This window comes from Ornithodoros turicata, chromosome 9 (genome assembly GCF_037126465.1).
Source record: "Ornithodoros turicata isolate Travis chromosome 9, ASM3712646v1, whole genome shotgun sequence".
In the NCBI taxonomy this organism is placed as follows: Eukaryota; Metazoa; Arthropoda; class Arachnida; order Ixodida; family Argasidae; genus Ornithodoros; species Ornithodoros turicata.
In genome coordinates, this window is record NC_088209.1 from 41,566,325 (window position 1) to 41,581,883 (window position 15,559).

The window sequence follows — 15,559 nt, forward strand, 5'->3', positions numbered from 1 at the left end:
GCACTCCATCTAGCCTAGAGGAATGTCCTACTACAGTGTAGCGACGTTTGTTTGCTCGAGTACGGCGTTCCTTTTGCAAACACTTTCGCGAGATTGGAAGCAGTCAACATCTACTGCGTCTAGACCTGTGCGCGAGTGACAGTTTGGCCGTCGTCGTCGTCATAGTCGACCTGAGGCGGTGGCGGGTAAAATAGAAGTCCGGGCGGCACTATTTAGCCACGTGGTGGTAATGGCATTCGGAAAATAAATACGTCACCAAGTTTTATTACGTCGAGTGACAATAACAGAACAGTGTTTCTGAAATTCAGGTAGCAGGACTCATGGGTCCCTCATGTAGCCCCTTCTGCTGCCCCCTCCACTCCCCCTCCACTCCCCCTCAATCGCACAATTGCAGCGGACGTCCATGAAACTGCCTGCAGCGTTTTTCGTACTATCGGGAGTTGGGTCATGAAATCGGAACGTATAAGAAATTGAACCCATTTTCGCAGCTTTTTTTTTGCGGAATAGCAAGCCGACGTCCCGTTTGGCTGACCTTTCCTCCTTTTTTTTTTGTTCTAATAAATTTATCCCCCCGCCCCCTCCGTGTGCATACACACCGCTGATCCTGTGTTCTGTTGGTTCTTTTTCAACGAAGCGAGCTGTTGAAGCGCAGAAGGAAGAAACGCATGCATCACGGTTTCGTGCGTGCTGTCCGAAGTCCTGCGAGATGATTCTGATGCCAGATAAAAAAAATGATGAAGAAAAGATGAAAAAAAAAGATAATCTGATGCGAGATGAAAAAAAAAAAGAAAAAAGAGATGATTCTGCAAGCGCTTATGACATACGTGGCTTGTGGCTTCCTGGGAAATGGCGTTCGATCGCAAAGGGGTCTTTTGGCAACTTACCACTGCGCATGCGCAATGGTGCCACGTGGGCGATTAAAAATCTCTATGGAATCTCCCAAGTTGATGACACACACAAACTATGATATAACTTTCATAAATATTTATTTTTTTATGTACACACACATTCTTTTACTGGGGAAGGGATATTAACACCATATACACATATTCCCTTTTGAGCACATTGTTCCAATACATAGAGCGATACACAAGATTAAAACTTCAACTATATGTACACTTTAAACGAAACAATGACATCACTGTATGTGACCAATGAAGCCACAACGATACAGATACTAGGTCGGCGCCACTTGCAAGTACATTAACAGTGGCGTCCGTGATACAGCGGCGTTGAACTTCAGGCGCTTTGGTAAATCCTCTTTGTGTAAGTGTGTTATGTTATAATATGGCACTCTGTTCAAGTTTTTTTTTTTTTCTTCTATCTTTCGCGAGTTCTTGCAAAGGCGATAATGTACGTGGTCCGTTCTCTCATGTCCAAGCTGTCCGCTGTGCACAGCGACAGGAATTTGACGTTTATTAAATGTGTTACGAAGTGGCTACATTCTAAACGCTTACTCTATTCGTCTTAAATAAGGCTACGTTCCCACGTGACTCTGTCGTTCAACTCTTGAGACCAACTCCGACCAACGCCTGACTGCCAAGCCTCTTGCCGAAGACGTCATCTAGTGGCGCCATCTTGTTTGCACACGCTAAACTCGTATTCCCCTCTCGGGAACAATTACATAGGTCTTTTTTTTTTTTTTCCCGACGTGTTACATGGGCGATATTGCAAATAAACGACTCTCTTATGCAAAGTAGACTCAACGGAAAGTTGTAATAACAGTTTTGGCAAAGGTGCTATGAGAAAACCACCTGAAACAGTGTTTCAAACGCCCCCCCCCCCCCCCTAATGAAATGGTGGCCGTTAGCGATGCCAACACGGAAGAAAAACAGAAAGGATTGATTTATTGATTTATTGGTAAAAAATTTTGGAGGTGGATTTGTAAAAAAAGTGGAGATGTTAGTCCCCAAAAAAGATGATGATGATAGATGATTTGACTGATTCCTTGGTTACCTTGATTCTTTGTGATAGCTGAGCATTGAACAACTTTTGAAATAAACAGCAACAGATAATGTAATCAAAATTTAAAATAAAAAAATAAATATAAAAAATAGTTTCTAGCCACAGTTGCTTCGTGGTGATAACATGGAATAAAGAGAATTAGACATACGTAACTCAGGAAGAGCAGAAAGCGGAAAGTAAGAGAAATGTCATCCCCCCCCCCCATTATTGTCTAATAAAGTAGAGTTGACCTGGGTTGGTGACGTCAGCGGACCCCCACCAACGCGCGTGCGTCGGTTGATAGGAAAGGTTCTTACGTGGGAACGCAACATAATTACTGACAAATTATCGGTTATTTCAAGTCGTTGAGCCCTTCTGCCGTCGCTAATTACTTAAGAAGGAAAACAGAGCGAAAGGAGAGAATGAGAAGCATTGGTTTTCTCCCTCTCCTTCTCTATCCTGTATAGAATAGTATAGAATAGAAGTAGAAAAAAAAAAAACTCTCTCCCGTAATGAGCGTCTGCACAGGCTGTTACTTGGTGACAGTGGACAAATGGCGACTGCCTCACCCTGTCGCTCCTTCTCACCAATCTAAAGGGTTGGTAAATCATTTGTGTGGTTCTTATACTGACGATCCACGGGCAGTGACTATTAAGCCAGTAGGAAACGGCCATAGCTTATTTGGGAGTAAACCCTGTACGTGCGTTTTTTTTTTTTTTCATGAGCTAAGTCACTACCCTGTCATGGCAGCTCCTTCCTATTCTTAACACTAATCGCATCGCATGGGCCAGATGCATCTGGCCCATGCGATGCGATTAGTCCCATGCGATTAATCCCATGGGATAGTCGGTATAGACCATTATTGACAACGCAGCACTTCAACATGTCTAGTTTCTTGTCTCTGTTGAAGTGCTGCTTTGTCAATGCTGTCTTGTGATTGGATAGAAAAAGAAAAAAAAGGGTTTAAGTCGTTCGTAATCCTTCGTATCACGAAAGGCAACGCTTGTTTATTGCGCGTAAAATTCTGACGTTAATCAATGTACCAGGTGTTGTGCGGAACAGCCTTTTTTTGTTTTGGCGTCGGTGACAGGTTCCGCGAGACACACGCAACAACAACAACAACAGCACCAACCAAGAGAAAGAAACCAATCTCAGTAAAGGAACAGCTATTGATTCGGGCCATAGCAAGCGTATATGCCTCGCTTGGAAACAATGATTTACTTCGTATCGACAGCTTTCCTTTAAAAGTAACGTGCGCCCTTTTGTGCGAAAGGTGCCAATGCGTACCTGGAAATGTGTGCGGAGAGATACCAGTTTAGTTATCTTAACAGTCGCGTGCCTCTACTGAAAATGATGTTGATGTTAGGAAGAAAAATAATTTATGAGAGATTGAATTCGTCACACACGACAAAGTCGGCTACTCCCATTACCAGACCCCCCCCACCCCCCTAGTGGTGGAAAAATGGAAAAGAGAAACCCCCCTCCCGCTTTCTCGATAACTACACTCTTAAAAATGAGGGGGGGGGGGGTGTCGAGGTAGCTTGCCGTTGTTGGCCGCACTCAAGTGGGCATCGTCACGACTATAGCCAAAAAAAGAAAAACGTCCAGATAGCTCTTAAAAATGAACTTCACCACATAGCACGCTCCTAGCCAACCACCATCCCGAATGACAAAGTTCTCGTCCCTGATTTGTTGAAAACGGGAGGAGGAGCCTATTTTGTGCCGTGCATAATGGGCACAAAATAGGCTCCTCCTCCCGTTTTCAACAAATCAGGGGCGAGAACTTTGTCATTCGGGATGGTGGTTGGCTAGGAGCGTGCTATGTGGTGAAGTTCATTTTTAAGAGTGTATAGGCCAAAGGCCAAATAGGTAAAGTTTTTTAGTAGAGGCTGTGCGCTACGTTAGCCCTCTACTAAAAATAGTAGACAGGACAACTGCAGTTGGACTGTCTACTTCTACCCTGTCCTTGTCTTCTTGCTGCTATTCGTCATCATGAACCTTTACCAACTACACCGGATTGTTCCTATTGTGTAATAATAATAATAATAATAATAATAATAATAATAATAACAGAATAATAACATAATAATAATCCGTAATAGACGACGTAGCGCCGACTGACAGCAAAGTGCGCAATATGAATATGAAATAACGAAAAAAAACATGAAGCCTCTCTGCTATTGGCGTCTCTGTGAAGCCTCTCTGCTATTGGCGTCTCTGTGAAGCCTCTCTGCTATTGGCATCTCATCGTGTACATCGGAGAAAACACTTTATTTCCAGAAACCCATCGCAACGAGCATTTCGAGTAAACTTTTTTTGTTGTTGTTTAGTTATCAACCGGAGTGCACGAAATCCGCTAACACTTTACATCGTCAACAACAGATACTTTTCGGGCCAAGTTTCCATCTGAAATCGTCTGCAGGAATGATCCCCAGATGATTGTAACGTTTCAGACTTCTCACGTTCTCAGCAGATTTCGTCCGTCGAAAAGCATTGTGTATAAGGAACATCGTATATTTTTATCGTGTATTTGCGCAGCCTGTTTACGATTGGAGAATGACTCATCTTCGTAGGGCGATAAAAGATATACTACATAAAAAAAAGAAGAAGAAAAAAAAAAAGAAGAGGGCTACACTTGTACGAAGTCCCAGAAAAGCGAGAGAGGCATTCGAAAGACATTATCGTTTCGAGCGTGGTTCTTGTTTGGTGGCATTAGTGAAAGCAGACGCCGTATATAGGAGTGAAGAAGAAAAAGTTGATATATCCCCGTAGGTCGTTACGTGTTTTTCTTGTTGTACGCGCATGCGCGTACTTTCTGAGACGACGTCCCCCTACCCCATCACTCATCATTACCCGTTGGGTTCCTTCTCTTTAGATTCGTCCATTCTTTGTCCTTGAAAAAAGTTGTCGGTACTCACGGCAGTTATGAACTGGAACAGAAAGTTCGTCCATTTCGTGTCCATAGAGCACGAAAAAAAAAAAGAGGAAAGAAAAACTGCTTCTTGCTTTTTTTTTTTACGAGTTTTTACTCTTTATAGTACAAAGGAGTGTGTGAATGATGTGTTCCAGCGCTTTGGAGTTTTTTATACCGCCAGATTACTTGGGTTTTACATCGATTTCTTCTCCATCCGTTTTGTATCAGATATTTTTCTTTGAGCAACTGTATACAGATTATGATGTGTGTGCTTTCGAATAGATGTGTTCTGTTCTAATATTATCTAAATATTGAACATATCTTCTTATACGATGTATGGCTTTGGCTGGCGAGAATTACTAGCTCACCTTCATTATTTTACGGTACATAAATAACAATAAAATAGTAATGCCTATCTGTCCAAATACTATATCGTGACCATATACGGAGACGGAGAAAACCTTGCTTCTGGACCAAGACGCGATGCTTAATTAGGGACATATGATCGGGACGCTGTCTATAAGAGGAGTTGTTCCAGCATTCTCTTTGCCGTGACGTACTAGCACTTACTAAGCGTTCAATACATTTTGTATTATCGATATTGACATTATCATATCTGTATAGTCGTACTCCCGTTTCAAAACGACCGTTTCGTTATGGCCTAAGTGTCAACGCAAGTCGTGAGTACCCCTAGAAATAATAAAACTTTAACATTTATTTAAAAAAAAAACTCTGTCCGGGGGCAACAGCAGTGGTCACGATACCAAGCTTGACGTTTAAAGATAAAGTAAGCGTTAAAAAGATACGGAAATGACCTTCTGACGCCAACCGTGAACGTGCGTGAAATATTGCTGTTTACAACTTTATTACTTGCTGTAAGCGTACCTTATTGTTATGAGCCCACACTCTTAGAAATGAACTTCACCACATAGCACGCTCCTAGCCAACCATCATCCCGAATGACAACGTTCTCGTTCCTGATTTGTTGAAAACGGGAGGAGGAGCCTATTTTGTGCCGTGCATAATGGCACAAAATAGGCTCCTCCTCCCGTTTTCAACAAATCTAGAGCGAGAACGTTGTCATTCGGGGTGGTGGTTGGCTACGAGCGTGCTATGTGGTGAAATTCATTTTTAAGAGTGCAGGAGAGACCTCAGACGGCACAGCACAGGCAGTTTTAGAAGATGGGAAGGCGATCACGACAACGGTTCTGAAATCGTGATAAGCCTGAGGCATTATTCCTTTGGCTGACATCACATTGCTGAACTTTTGATTCGACACGTTCCTTCAGCGTACCGTTTTCGTACAGCGCTTCCGATCTACCAAAACTCACTAGTAGCCTCAACTGAATAATGCCTGTTGGAGCAAAGGCACAAGCAGTGAAATTCGAACACACGTTCTACGATTTCCGGTTCACTGCTTGCGCCTTTTCTTCAACTGCAATTATTCAATTGTACACTCTTAAAAATGAGTTCACCGCATAGCACGCTCCTAGCCAACCATAATCTCGAATGATATTGTTATCTGCCCTGATTTGTTGAAAACGGGAGGCGTACGCCTTTTTTGTGACACTTCCCAAGCAGCACAATGTACTGAAAGTCGAGTGCAATAGGGGTGGACGGGTAGGTGGAAGGCCTTGAACGGCCTTGTGAAACTAAAGAACATTGATAAGACACATACCGGCCACCCCTATTGCACCTGACTTTCAGTACATTGTGCTGCTGGGGTTATGCTGTTCATAATTGTCACAAAAAAGGCGTACGCCTCCCGTTTTCAACAAATCAGGACAGATAACGATATCGTTCGAGATAATGGTTGGCTAGGAGCGTGCTGTGCGGTGGAAGTTCATTTTTAAGAGTGTAGCATGCAACTTGGCATTACGAGGATCGTGTTGTGTTCGTCGTTCTACGTTGAATTGCCTCATCTACTACAACGTCACTATATAGTAACCTTTCGTTTTGTGCAAGTGTCGAACGCACCAAACTCGGACATAACAAAAACGCGTTACACACGGCGTTATCGCCTTTATCGCTATCACACCGGTTCGTCGTCGTACAACGTGACCAGCTTCCCGTTAAGCCTATCTTCGGACAGCCTGCCACCATTCAGCCGGATGCTGGAGCCTATTCCACCACGAACGCTTACATACGTTGTGTAAGTGTTACACCGGCGGAGAGCGGGGCCCCCTGTCGATCCCTTTCGGCGGCTTCCGGTATGGGTGACGTCAGAGTGCCAGCAACGCCGGAAGAGGTGGACGAATCCTTCCCGGAACTTGACGTTCATCCAGCAGTAGATGACGGGATTATAAGAGGCGTGGCTCATGGCCAGCCAATGGATGACGAAGTAGATGTAGCGGATGTGCTCGTAGTGATTGATGCGGGGATCCAGGTCGGCCAGGAGGATGTACGCGTTCAGCGGGAACCAGCTCAGCATGAACACGGTCACCACGGTGATCATCATCTTTATCATCTGCGTAATGGAATGGGAAAAGGGTTAGCCTGGATAAGATAAAAAAAAAAAAAAGGGACGCAGGAAGCGTTCGTGAACCGCTTCTGCAGCCACACTCTAAGAAAAAGGGAGTACATCTACTCCTTTTGGAGAGTATTGGGGGAGTAGATGCGTTGTCACCACAGTTAGCCCCTTTGTGGGAGTTAATGCTTGGAAGTTTATGCGAAGTTTATAGGGAGTATTTGCAGTGCCCGGGAGGAAACTTCGATGTGAAATGAGTAGAATGAGGAGTAATATTGCAGCCTAGGGGACTAGCGGCTGTAGTTATTCTCTTTTTCTTAGACTGCAGAAGTGAACTGTAAAAAGAAACACTGCATCATCATTACTTATTTGTTGTTGTTGTAAAAAAAAACCACTATAAGTATTTCGACATTTGCGAAAAAGTTAGTTAAAGGACATTAAAGAGGAGAAAAGAGATACAAAGGTGAAGATAACAGCGAGTTTCAGAGTAGGGTACCAGAGCGGGGCTCTAGCGGGGCTCTAGCGGGGCTCTGCGGGGCTCTGGGGCTAGAGCGGGCTCTTGGCGTACCCTATTCTAAGCCCCTCTATAATCATGACTCTGGGTTTTACGTCGCGAGACAACTATGATCCCCTGCCAAGATATCGGCACGCGGCACCCCGTACATGACTTTCACCGAGGAAGACGACGTGTCCAGGGAACCTGTACAACTCGCTGCAGAGTTAACTTGACCGCAGTTTCGCTCAGCGGAGCGCGGATAGCGCCACCCTAGCGGAGCGTAGAGGAAATAAAGGGAGGACTACCTCACTCGTGTTACAGAGGCGTTCGCTGTGATTCCAGGAGGCAGCTTATAGACCTCTACCCGAGAAACGTCATCATGACGTTGGCAGACAGATTGAAACCGAAACAAATCGGAAGGGGAGGCCTGGGTTCCAGCACGAATGGGCACTTGTTCGCTGCCTCCTACTGAAAGAAAAGTAGGACCTTAGGTCGCGTCCCTTTCAGGAACCATCGTAATCCTCTCAAGACCGTGGCTTTCGGGCGCTACTTTGCCCACTTCTAGCTTCGAGCATAGTTCAATTCTACCAAATTGGTGGCGCTGTCGAATACTATGACGTCATTTGTTTACAAACAGGGAGATGCATATTGCGGAGGATACGAGTCTGACCTTCATTTGTAGTTTACGGGCGCACAATGTTCTCGCCAGTTAGGTGCCAACGGGGCAACGACATCGAGGCTCCCGAGCTCCCAGCTTGCATACAGCTCGCATAATAGCCACAAACGCTGCGTTGACAACAGTGATTTATCCAGATTCCCCCTAACGCCCCCAACATTTTATGATTTTATGCAACATTTCTCCCCAAAAAACATTAAAATACGTGGGGTTAGCCTCCACGTTGTGACGTCCCCCCCCCCATTTCTGCGGAGAACGACATTCCCCCCAGGAACGAAATTCTGGGTAAACAACTGGTTGACAACCACAGACGAAGGAAACACTAGCAATCCCGTCATTCATACCGCCGTGCTAACGACGGACATCTCTGTTACACGAGTGCGATAGTCGCGAAACATCCTTTCCCTTTATTTCTTTTAAGTGCCACTAGGGGGTCTCTCCTCTCTGGCTCCGAAGCAGCAGGCTGTACCATGTGCAGTGTAGGTGTTGGCGTGCTCGGCGAAGGGGGGGGGGGCTTATTAAGAAACAAGAAAGGAAAGGTCAGCCTGACAGACGGAGGTGGGCTTGCTATTCCAAAAAATGGAAAAAGCATAAAAGTAAAGGAGAAGAAGAAGGGGAAAGAAAAGAAAAGCGAAAGAAGAAAAGAAAAGGGGAAGACAAAGACGAAAGGAAAAGAAAAGGAAAAGAAGAAAAGAAAAGGAGAAGACAAAGAAGAGAAGAAAATAAAAGGCTCGGCGAAGATCGAACCTGCGGCCTTGAGATAAGTGTTAACTGACACGAAAGAAACGGAATCCATTTAGGCCGGTAAAAAAAAAAAAAAAAAAAAAAAGAAGAGAGGAAGAAAAAGCAAAAGGAAACGGACGGGGATACAAACCCACGCCCTTGTGCATTTCTATAATGATCCCCCCCATCGAAGTCTAGACGGCTCAAGTGAGTCGCCGTCTATGCGTTGCCGTGCCTAAAGCTACACGCGCTGAACCCGCACCCTTCTACAATCCGGTTGTCCTAAATTCACATATTCTAAATTGCGTGCTTAGATTACCCAACCGGACACGGCGGTTTCATTTCCCCCCGCTTACAACTCTGCCTTATAGCCTCGCGATGCGTTTCCATGGCGCCACTGCGCATTCGTCAGGCTTTGGCCGGATGACACGCAAATGCTTCCCGCAAATATATAATTCATGACTGCCGCTGATGGTTCTCCCCTTGACATATACAGGGTTACCATGTAATCCGTGGACTGAAAAGAAGGGCTTAATCGTTGAGGACGTAGAGAAGACTGCCCACTGATATTCTATTATTGTACTCGACGTCGCTGCTTTCGTGCCGGCCGCTCGCTCGCTTTTGCGTTTCCTTCTTCTGCGAATTATGTTTATCTTTGAAGATTACGCACGTTATATCGAATTTAGCCTTCCCGCAGAAAGATTCTAGCGTCTCCAACGTGTGGCATTGCGGAGGATCTAGAATACATTATAATGTCATAATGTCACGCGAACTCTATATGCAGGCATCCCGTCGCCCCATTGCAGTCGGAGTTGGCAGCACTGGACAGTCGGCATTTAAAGGAGGTAAGAACTCCTATCTGCACGTATTTAGTTACGGGTTTAATAGATGTAATATTGTTCTTCTACGCTTCGTAATTCTATTTATAATTTATTGTCCAATTCTTCTCCTTCATAACTTGTGCGGCGTTAATACGAAAACGCACACTCTTTCGTATTCGGGCGAGTAGACGCACCGCCGTCCAGATACCTCTATCCGTCGTTACGTCATCTGAAGAATTGCAGCACCCAATCGGACGCCAACGCGGACGTCCACATAACGTTCTGCTTTACCCTCTTCAAGATGAACCTCACTACATGGCACGCTCCTAGTCAACCGTCATCCCGAATGACAACGTTCTCGTCTCTGATTTGTTGAAAACGGGAGGCGTGACCAATTTTGTAGCCGTGCATAATAGATACATAATAGGCTCCGCCTCTCGTTATCAACAAATCATGGGCGAGAACGTTGTCATTCGGGGAGTGTGCTACACTCTTAGAAATGAACTTCACCGCATAGCACGCTCCTGGCCAACCATAATCTCGAATGATATGGTTATCTTCCCTGATTTGCTAAAAACGGGAGGCTTGCGCCTTTTTTGTGACAGTTATGAACAGCATAAGTGTCACAAAATAGGCTCCGCCCCACGTTTTCAACAAATCAGGGACGAGAACGTTGTCATTCGGAATGATGGTTGGCTAGGAGTGTGCTATGCACTCTTAAAAATGAACTTCACCGCATAGCATGCTCCTAGCCAACCAACTACTCGAATGATATCGCTGTGTGCCCTGATTTGTTCAAAACGGTAGGCGTACGCCTTTTTTTGTGACACTTATGCTGTTCATAATTGTCACAAAAATGACGTACGCCTCCCGTTTTCAGCAAATCAGGGCAGATAACGATATCATTCAAGATGATGGTTGGCTAGGAGCGTGCTATGCGGTGAAGTTCATTTCTAAGAGTGTGTGGTGAAACTCATTCTTAAGAGTGTATGTGCTGAAGGTACGCACCTGTCAAATTCACTTCTACAAAAGGTGTCACAGACGACAAGTTGAAATCGCCATTTGGAGCCGACACAGTCGGCGGGCTCGCTTGGTACAGTTCATAGCTCCTTTCAGTGTTCGTAAGGCGGACTCATGCGATATGTAGTTGACATTCGCTTCCGGCGAGTCTTGGCGGCACCGTCGAAAAATCATTTCCTTCGTTTTGTCTTCCTCCCGCGCACCGAGGAAGTAATGTAATCGGCACAAGCGTGCAGAACATGCTAGCAGACGACAAAGCCATTATTTTCAGACGCAGGGATCTGGAAAAGTGCAGTAAGTTTGTCGAATGCTGAATGACATCATTTTGGCCTAAATATCGCGGCCGTGAGTGCCGAGAGGCAGCGATTGGATTGGATTGGAAAAGAAAGAAAAATATGGAGAGGTTAGTCCCGACCCAGTCAGAATTGGCTACTCCAAAACGCTTTTGGTGGTGAAAAAATAGAGCCAGAAAAAAGAAAAGATAGAGCAACGATTTTGTTGTATCTCCCATAGGCTGCCATGTATTAGAAAATTGACAAACTCATTTGCATTAAAAAAACGCAACTAAGTTACTATCGAAGTCAGAGGTAAGTTCCTAAGGTACTTTAGAAAAGTAACGAGATACTTTCAAAATTGTTACCTACACTCTTAAAAATGAACTTCACCGCATAGCACACTCCTAGCCAACCATTATCTCGAATGATATCGTTATCTGCCCTGATTTGTTGAAAACAGGGGGCGTACGCCTTTTCTGTGACAATTATGAACAGCATAAATGTCACAGAAATGGCGTACGCCCCCCGTTTTCAACAAATCAGGGCAGATAACGATATCATTCGTGATAATGGTTGGCTAGGAGCGTGCTATGCGGTGAAGTTCATTTTTAAGAGTGTAATATACGCTTTTTGGTTCTTGGCCTTTCTATAACTAATTCAGATCTTGATAACAAGTGGGTTGAAGCGGGGTAGTTGGTTCAAGTACATATTTGAGTGGAAACTGCAACAAGGGACGCGGACAAGCGGGTTAAAACATAATCGCGTATTAAACTTCTGCTAGTTGCGAGTCTGCAGGTCTCCCGTCGTTTATGTTTTAACCCGCTTGTCCGCGTCCCTTGCTGCAGTTTCTACTCAAATATATAAATCTTGGTCTCATATTGGGCTGTGCAAGGCATTTTATAATAATTTTGATATACGAAAACTATACCAATATTTGATATGACGAAACAAGCGTGCCTTCATGTACTTCCTTATGGAGGCATTCGATGATTAGGTAATTCGTAATTCATTCGGTAATTAATGATTCGTAATAAGGTTCTTCAACGGCATACAAAGCAGGGATCGAAGTTTAGGTTCCACGTGTTGTCCTCTACGCACATTTCGTAGAGCCGCACCAAGTTGTAGTCTTGCTACACAGTGCCCTCTGTCATTATAAATACACAGCTCGTCGCTATGATGAAGGACACCTGAGCCTTCTAGTGTACGGCCAAAACAGAATGTCTGCGTTCAGCGCGCAACAACAAGGAAGCGGAGACTGACGCGCCGTGTACGTGCTGTCGTGCACGTCTTATCTTATCGTGCACGTCGTATCTTATCTTATCGTGCACGTCGTGCGTGTCTTATTAGAGAGGGAGGATGCAGCTTGAGATTTTGTATAGCAGAATCGAACAAAAGAAACCTGGAACTTACCCCACGTTACTTTGGCAAAGTTACTGGAAAAACGAACGAGTTCCTCAAGTATTTACTGGAGTTCAAAAGCAACGCGTCAAGTTAAAAGTTACCGAAAAAAGGCAGCTTAGTTAGAGTAACCCGTTACTTGTAACGATCGAGTTACCCCCAACACTGTTAGACTGTGCTGATTTGGGATTTTGAACATGTGGACGTGGCACGTGTAAGTTGGTCAAGCATCCGTTCGTTTGCGGTGATTCCAGTGTTATATACTAAAGACTGGAACGTCCTGTCATCTTATTGCGCTCGCCAATACATCCTCTCATATTAACCTCTTTGAGGTGGGGTACACTCTTAAAAATGAACTTCACCACATAGCACGCTCCTAGCCAACCATCACCCCGAATGACAACGTTCTCGCCCTAGATTTGTTGAAAACGGGAGGAGGAGCCTATATTGTTCCATTATGCACGGCACAAAATAGGCTTCTCCTCCCGTTTTCAACAAATCAGGGGCGAGAACGTTGTCATTCGGGATGGTGGTTGGCTAGGAGCGTGCTATGTGGTGAAGTTCATTTTTAAGAGTGTAGGGCCCTGCGACCACAGAGGGGAAGCATCGTCCCCTGTCATCATCGCTTTTCCTTTATTCATTTATTGTTGTTGTTGGGATGGGTCGCGGGTTCGAATATTGTTGTCGCATGTGCTGTCCGAGATTCTTCTTTGGTTTGTCCCGCATACTATACTTTTCCAGAACAGGTGCCGGTAAGGTTACCCCCGAAGTCAACCCATGACGCACGCTCTCACCCTTTCTCTCTCTCCACTTCCTGCTCTCCTCTCCACCTCTTTCCCACGTCCGCACAGCGCTCTCAGACACACTTGCTTCGCGGAACTAACACCGAATCAAAGTGCGGACACCTAGCGCTAAATTCCGAAGTTGTCGTCCAGTAAAGCCCAACTTTCCTCTCCGTATTTATTATTTTTAGTCCGTCCAACTCCAACTCCAAAGCCCAACTTCCATTACTTTTTTTTTTTTTTTGTATGCCCATATCTCCCCCCTCCCCCAACTTCGAACACGCGGAGCAAGTATGCCTGACAGCCTGTTGCTCTGCATCTATTGTCAACAAACACGGACGCGCATCCACAAATAGGTTCCCCCATACAGAACTACGTGGTATTTGCATTGCAGAACGAGAAACGACCTCGTTTTGTCCTGAGCATAACTACACGCGCCGCGGGAATTTCGCTGATGTACGGAAATGATGCTTTTCGATTCCACCCAGTTGATAACTGGTCGTTTCTTGTAATGGAACGGTGGATTGAAATCACTTCAATATAGTAGTGCCTGCATTTGAAAGTGCATTTCGTTGCTTCACGAGAAGCAGTTTTCATTAAGTGATGTACGGCGCAACGAAGAACAATTCTGTGCCGCGCAAGCAGCTCGCTAACGAGCCCATAAAATGTCCCGTGCCAGCGCCATTGTTTCCGAATGAAATGTTGTGTGCGGTGTAGGACGACTTTTACTGCTGATTGCTCTTACCTTAGTATAGATTTGGAGGCGGGCACTAGAAAGAAAGACTGTTCGGTTTGTATACATTTGCGTTGCGCGCACTTTCCTCGGCTCTTTTTTAACGAGACTACTTAACGTGCTTCTTTTATTATCGGGTTTTAGTAGATCGAAAGGTGAAAAACCGAAAGTACGATAAGCCAATCGCCCTGTTTACTTGAAGCTGCTGACATCACATTGCTAAGCTTGGATTTGATAACTTCCTTTATCGCGTCGTTTTCGTAGAGGTGTTGCGATGTACTAAAACTCGCTATCGTGGCTCCAGCTATCTGAGTAGACGACCAGATAAAGTGCCTGTAGAACAGGGAAGTATAGTTACTGCTCTTGACTCCAACGCCACGTGGGAGAATGCCACGTAGAACGCTATACGTAGACATGCATTCGTGTTCTGCTTGTGACTCGTCCATGTGAACTCTTCCAGACTGAGGGAGGCACGTACTTTCCATCAGGAAGAGGAACTGGCCCGCGGAACCCGCTGTCGCAAAACGGCGCGGATTTCATTATGTTCCACTTCTTTCCGCGCGGATCCGCGGCAGATAAAAATTGAACGTTCTAAAATCCGCGCGGATAAAATGCGGCTACAACTGCGCACCTCCGCGTCACTATCCGCAAGCATGCACTAGTGTCTGTGCCGAACATCACCATGATGTAGCCACGATTGACAATACTGTGGCTAATTGTATCATGCATTGTGTTTGACCCTCTAGCAGCCCTGTTTATTTCTTGTGATCATTCACGGTAGTAATTTGAAGGCTTTCGCTTAGCATATAACAAACCTGTGCACTACAAGCTTCCCCTGCAGTACAAAATTGCAGTTAAAATTGCAGTACACCATGCCAATAGCAGCAGTATTGATTCGCGGTTTTACGTCGCCAGGAAACTCTGATCTTGAATGACGTCATGATGATATGACTTGACACGTCCATTGATTAATTTCCGTTGAAAAGGTTCTTTAAATGCGCTGCAGATATTGGCGCACGGTACCACGTATGTTAATGTTCTTTGCTGAGGAGGACGACGTGCCCATGCAACTTGTACAATGTTCCGATGTTGCGCTTTCCTACGGCTTCGAACCTGCAAGCTTGGGACTAGTAAGCAGACGTGTCAGCAATTGATCCACCGAGGCCAGTCATGTTGTATATATGACATGAACATGGCGCGTGACAACATGGGAAACGTGGTATCGGCTACGGGTGTCGAACCGACCACGTTCAACGCGTTACTCAAAAATTCATTGCTGATTAACTTTCACGTTAGCTCTCGCCGTCAGT

The 15,559-nt window shown here is 45.1% G+C and overlaps 1 protein-coding gene across 1 annotated transcript in view; it reads right to left on the minus strand.

Moving 5' to 3' along the window:
- Nucleotides 1-6,683: 6,683 nt before the first annotated feature.
- LOC135367996 (RYamide receptor-like) overlaps nt 6,684-15,559 on the minus strand; it is a 91,112-nt gene continuing 82,236 nt past the window's right edge. The window contains exon 5 of the mRNA XM_064601083.1: nt 6,684-7,325. The gene's annotated coding sequence lies outside the window, so the exon portion shown is untranslated. The remainder of the gene's footprint in view (nt 7,326-15,559) is intronic.